Source organism: Vanacampus margaritifer, chromosome 1 (assembly GCF_051991255.1).
Source record: "Vanacampus margaritifer isolate UIUO_Vmar chromosome 1, RoL_Vmar_1.0, whole genome shotgun sequence".
Taxonomy (NCBI): Eukaryota; Metazoa; Chordata; class Actinopteri; order Syngnathiformes; family Syngnathidae; genus Vanacampus; species Vanacampus margaritifer.
Window position 1 is genome coordinate 23,383,507 of NC_135432.1, and position 6,000 is coordinate 23,389,506.

The 6,000-nt window shown below is 38.6% G+C and overlaps 1 protein-coding gene across 2 annotated transcripts in view; it reads right to left on the reverse strand.

Annotated features, from left to right (window-relative positions):
• ttll10 (tubulin tyrosine ligase-like family, member 10) overlaps positions 1–5,625 on the reverse strand; it is a 35,401-nt gene extending 29,776 nt beyond the window's left edge. Inside the window, exons 1-3 of one of the 2 annotated variants that reach the window (XM_077576207.1) lie at positions 5,591–5,625; positions 3,708–3,823; positions 3,230–3,291 (exon numbers count right to left, since the gene is read on the reverse strand). The gene's annotated coding sequence lies outside the window, so the exon portion shown is untranslated. Of the gene's footprint in view, positions 1–3,229; positions 3,292–3,707; positions 3,824–5,590 lie in introns of those variants that run through there. The other variant, XM_077576197.1, reaches the window with a different exon arrangement.
• Between the last annotated feature and the right edge of the window lie 375 nt (positions 5,626–6,000).

Consider the following 6,000-nt stretch of genomic DNA (forward strand, 5'->3'; position numbering starts at 1 on the left):
TTAAGCACACACACACTCAGCAGCAACACACACGAGAAGCCAAAGATGAGAGCAGGCCTTGCATCTTTCTAATTACCCTCAGTGAATGGGAGGCAGTCGGACACTCCGCCTGGGTTATCGCAACACCGACACTCCCCATTCTTCTTCCGATTTGACTATTTATAGCTTTCATCTACAGTATGGACTTCAACAGAGGGCATTAGGTGCACGGGAGGCTTAGTGAGGAGTAGATGTCTTTAAGTGCAACTTTGTAGCCTGAGCCAAAAATCAAGCCTTTTTATTTTAGGACCATTGTAAGTGTCCCAGTGAAGCTGAACTGAACAAATATCGCAACACTTTAGACCAAATACGCACTTTTTTTCTGTGGTTGGAATGTCATCTCATCTAGATCTAAACCAGATACACACTCACTAGTCGCTCCAATAGGAACACTTGCGCAATCTATTAACTCGTTCACTGCCATTGACGGTTATAGACGTCAAATATTGATTTGAACTATTTCTATTAGTTTAACATTTTTCTCCACTTTTGTTAACAAGAGTATGAAAACCTAGATTTTTTTATTTATTGTACATTTAACTTGTGACGTCATGCAATTAATTACGCAAAAAAAAAAAATCGCCTGACACTCCTAATTTGTAATAATCTTTTCTTCTTTTTTTTAAATCACGTCAGGCGATTACATTTTTAAATTGTAATTAATCGCATGACTTTAATAGTTAACTCAAGATTAATCATACATTTTATATCTGTTTTAAATGTACAATAAAAAAATGTCTAGGTTTCCATACTCTTGTTAACAAAAGTAGAAAAAATGGTAAACTAATAAAAATAATTCGAATGAATTTTTAACGTCAATAGCCGTCAATGGCAGTGAATGAGTTAAGATCCAATCCAAGAACTGCACTGAATGAATTCTTCACTTAAAAAGATGATCAACCTGACTTTAGCAGTCCTGTTCAATTTGATTGGATTTTAAATCCATTTTTTCCCACAGGAGACAATAGAAATTGAACTCAGTGAAGAGAGACATACAGTTATCGTTGAATTATGGTCGACGTCGCCATTTTGTGTCCCTCTTTTCTGTATCACAGTCGCTTCCAATTCTAGTTAAAAAAATCGTCTTCCCACACGAATAGGTTAGTCACCTATTTAAAGACAAAATAAATAAGCAATAATAATGTGAGCATAATGCCAGTGTCGCGGCGACTAACACCAAAGTTATACAAACATTCATCAGGATCTCGAGGTTGAAGGCAGCATGGTTAGCTACTAGCAGCAGCCTCGGGCCGCAGCGCTGAATGCGACGTATCGGGTGAACAACATGAAAGGAGGAGGTCAGCACTTTTAAGGCTTTTTGTCTTCAACGAAGACAGCTGTCCAATGCACAAGGCCTTTGCTCCATTTCTAGGTTTGTGTGAGGAGGTGGCGAAAGCTGACGCAGGCTGCACCAATGCACATGCATGTGTGTTTAGAGTGGAGGTCTTGCAGTTTAGCAGAGGTCTGCATGGAAGTAGATCATCTCGCAATAGCTCACGTCATGTCATTCTTGTGCAAGCGCACTAGTTAAGAACAAAGCCGTATAAAGGAAAGTATGGGCACTCTTTGAAGTTACTACACTGCTCTGCTTAAGAAGCCCGCGTCACATGATTTATGGACAGCAAGATTGTTATCCAATGTCTCCATTTCCATATAGCCTGTGCGATAAGTCTGTTTTTTTTTTTTGGTTTAATGAAAAACTCAAAAAGATTATGCTTGTGGGAGGTAAAGTAATAGGCAATCCCTTACTTAAAGTAAGTAAGTAAGTATGTTCTATGCAGCCCTACAAGTGTAAACACAGTATTCTGATTAAAATTGTGTTTGTGGAATATGAGTGAATCAGAATAATCATGAATAATGAATCTCAAGGGGCGCCATTTTGCCTTGTACTTGTGCATGCTGGCGACTGAAAATGACATCAAAGAGCCTAATGGACTTTTATGCTTAATTCATATTGCACAAATGCAACATTAATGCTAATACCATATTTAGTGGGGACACATAGAACAGATTATTGACTTTAATTGCGTAAAGACATTATTATTATATCTGATATTTTAGATGTGGAGGGGAGACCGGGGCTAATTGTATCACTTTTTATACTTTTATCTATTTCTTCATATATAAACGAAATGTATACCAGATGAAAGACCAAAGTCTTAGGTATATTTTTTGTATTCATGTCATTTTCATACTTTGTGTCAGTGCAGAGTTATTAGCCATCAAATAAAGGGAGTGAACATGTGACAAGAAAATTGCAATGTGACAACTAGCCCCGGTCTCCCCTAAGTCGTGCAATGTATTTCAATTCTGCATCTTATGCTCAAGGATGTTGTGTATATTACATTTAAGGAAGAACTGTACAGTTGTCACATTCTATGTTTATTGTATTATTAATCTGACAGATAAACTTTCACCTTTTTGCCCGCGGTAGAGCTCTTGGTCCTATCTGAGCTGAGTCATCCCTGCTGCACATTGCCAGTTGCTATTTGCATAAGAGGCAAAGTGGCTCTATAAGGGAAGGGAGGGGGGTCTCGGGTTTTGTGTAACCCCCGATGGATATGACGAGAAAGTAATGAAAGCCGTGTTGTTCTATGAGGGGGAAAAAAGAGCATGTGTGATTGTCTGGCGAGGACTGACCAAAGACTATGCTAAGATTTCCCTATGCAAAAAACAGTGGCATGCATTAGCAGCTGCCGCTCACCAAGCTGCTCTGGTGTGTACAGTGCGTCTTCTGATGAAATCAAAGAAGAAGAAAATATCTTCATCACAGAAAATGTACAACAGGCCTTTTGATAAAACCCCATCAACAACTGTCACCTGGGTGTCAAGACCTAATTAAGAAGCGCCCCGCTCAAGTTTACCCATCTGCTCAAGTGGGCTCTTGTATTCTCTTGCGGGAAACCTAATGACCACTTTCTTAACAAATCCTGAGACACAACAGCAGGTTGCCTACAATGAGGGCAGGACGGAGACGGGGCTGGATGCAATTTGTGGTTTGGTAACGCCAGCCAGGTTGAACAGTTAAGCAGGGTGGGGTTCGCCTTCAGGGAGTCAAAACAACACCTTCCATCGCTCCCAAAGGAGCAGTGCGAGCCAGCTACGTCCAAATCAAAGCATTTTGCACAGCGATAAGCCCACAGACGGGCTTCCTCGGGAGCAACAACAAAATGAGAGCGTGGTGACATACCCTGAGAGTTGAGCCAAGGTTGGCTGATATTGCATCAGTGGGAATCCCGTCATAGCAACCAGCTGCCTGGGAGGATGATGCATACAGGGAGGAAAAACAACATGAATAGAGGGCGCGTTTTGATTCAAGGAGCCTTGTCAGTTGTCACTATACATAGCGACTTACATGAACCGTATTGCAAACATGGCTTTATTACGACATTAGTACAAAGCTATAAGAGCAAAGCTTATACTGTGCGTTATTTATCATGAAAGAAAAAAAAAGGATAGTAAAGCCATTTTATCTTTGATGTCATGTACATGACACACTGGCTAGGGTGCACCCATTCAAAAAGTGTGTCATATTGAAAAAAATCAGAGAGCAGCTTTGCGGGGCCAAAGCTAATCTGTGACTGCCCTGGCCAACCTTACATCATCTACAAGTGGAGGTCAGTTTGCAGTTCATGCATGAATGTATATTTATGGCAACACACTTGTACTTGCCTCATCATGAAGTCGCTTGTTGCAAACTCCACGAGCAGATTCTCAGCAGGTGTCGAACCAGGCGAGGATTTTGCGATAGAATGCGCAAGGCCAGGCAGGCAAAGCGTCTCAACTTGTTGATGGAAAAACAGCGTTTAGTGATAGTATACACAAAGCCTCGTCATCATGATTTGCTGGTCAGTAAACCTGATGAGGTACTGCACTTCAAATCAAACAAAAGAGGGAAAATATGCTTTTCTTGATATAACAATTGCGCAATGAAATTCGTTTAGTTTACAATGACATCACTACGCAACATCATTTGTCAGTCTTGATGTTTTTGCTGTGTAAGAATGACATCACAAAAGTGGCAGCAGCCACATCACTGACATATATGAGTGCCGAATTGACACGAAGATAACATCATGGTTTATTATACATGATCTTTATTTATGATTTTTTTTTTTTTTTTTACAGTATACAGGTAAATCAAGAGTTGCACCCATTCAACGTTGTGCTGCAACATGCCAGCCAGTCTGCTGGAATACATGCAGCGTAGTAGTAGAAGAAGAGGAGGCAGAGAAGGATCTCAACTAATCTCACTAAGTGTTATAGTCAAGAGTGTAAACCTGTGGATATAGTTGTATAATCTGTTTCAATGTGTTGCTGCACCGCGTGAGTTAAAAGTAGCAGTTGATTGAAGGTTAATCGTTACCGTAACATCTATGTTAATTTCCTGAACCCATTTTTGGCGTTTTGCATTATGTTAGCATTAACCTAGCTTTTATTATTACATGCTTTGGTTGAAAATATTGGTGTTTAAGTATTCAATATTTAGTTCTCTTTTGTTTTATATATCAGTTTTAATTAACTAAAATGTATGTAATGGATGGAGAAACTATTAGTAAATGTTTATATATGGTTTCTCTATATATCCCGGATTTTCACTGATCAATTGCTTTTATGCTACGTCCAATAGCTCTTAATTGATTTTCCCTCTGTCAGCATCAAAATGGTTTGCTTTTCTACCATAGACAGCTCACTGGCCTTCATGTTTGTTCACAACAAATGCAGTTTTCACAGGTGAAACCCAAAGCAAAAAAAAAACAAGCACTATCTAATGTATAAGTCGGCAATCTAAAAGGCAACACCTGAGCAACTAGAAGCACCCATCAGTCACAATGTTCCAATACTTTTGCTCATTTGGGGGGCAGGTAGGTTCAAACAAAAGATGCTCTTTCCTGAGTTGTTTAACACATCTGTATGTATGGTAAAAAACATGAAATAAAAGCTTGAATTTTGAAATTTGGTCTCATATTCATCTTTTGATCTCAAAGTATATCCTCACTATAAAAAAGGAAAAAAATAAATTGACCTTGCCGTCCCAATACTTTTGTAGAGGACTTGTGGTGGGGTTAGGACGTGAAGCAGTTATGTTCTCCACAGTTGAGTTCTACATCACACAGCTTATGTTTGCAGCAATTATCTTAAAGCATGTCAAATGTATTAGTATTTAGAAACAAACATCCAAATTGACTTTACAGGGTATTTGATAATTCACCTAATGGAAGCTGTTAATTGTACTTAACCTAAATATATGATTTCTCTTGATTTTGTATCCTCACATACTGCTTTTCCAGTCGCAATTTTTTTTTAAAAACCTGAATTAAAATGATGGTATCCCATCCAATAGCAGTTAAATGAATAAAAAGTAGTTCTGCTCTTTTGCAAGGGCATTACAAATGTGGCTAATGTTAGCTAAAGGCAGTGTTGTAACTGTGTTACTTTTGTTATGAGTTATTGTAACACAATGAGTTATTGTAACACAATGAGTATTGTAACACATACTACGTCATAATATGGATAGTATAATAACACACGGTTGAAGTTTAACTCTTACCATGTTAACGGCAAACATTAAACAGGGTTTAGGAGTGACAGTTGGAAGGCAAATGGCCTCCTAGCGGGTGACAGGCCAGTAGCGCCCCCTGTAGGTCAGACACAGATACACACAGGCACACACGCGAACACACTAATGCTAAAATGCTAATGCAAAACATTAATGTAAAGAATATGTGTACAGTAGCTACTTCCACTTCCACAGTGAAATTAAAGAACATTTCTACTATATTCTAATTTAATCCATCTCCATCTCTGATTTTAACACAGTAAGAGACTTCTGACTCCAGACTTGTTTTATTTTTATTTTGTTTTTTAATTGACAAATAACTGCAGACTTTTGTGTGAATTGAGGAATAAGCGGTTCAGAAAACAAATAAATGAATACATAAATGGATGGATGGATGGATC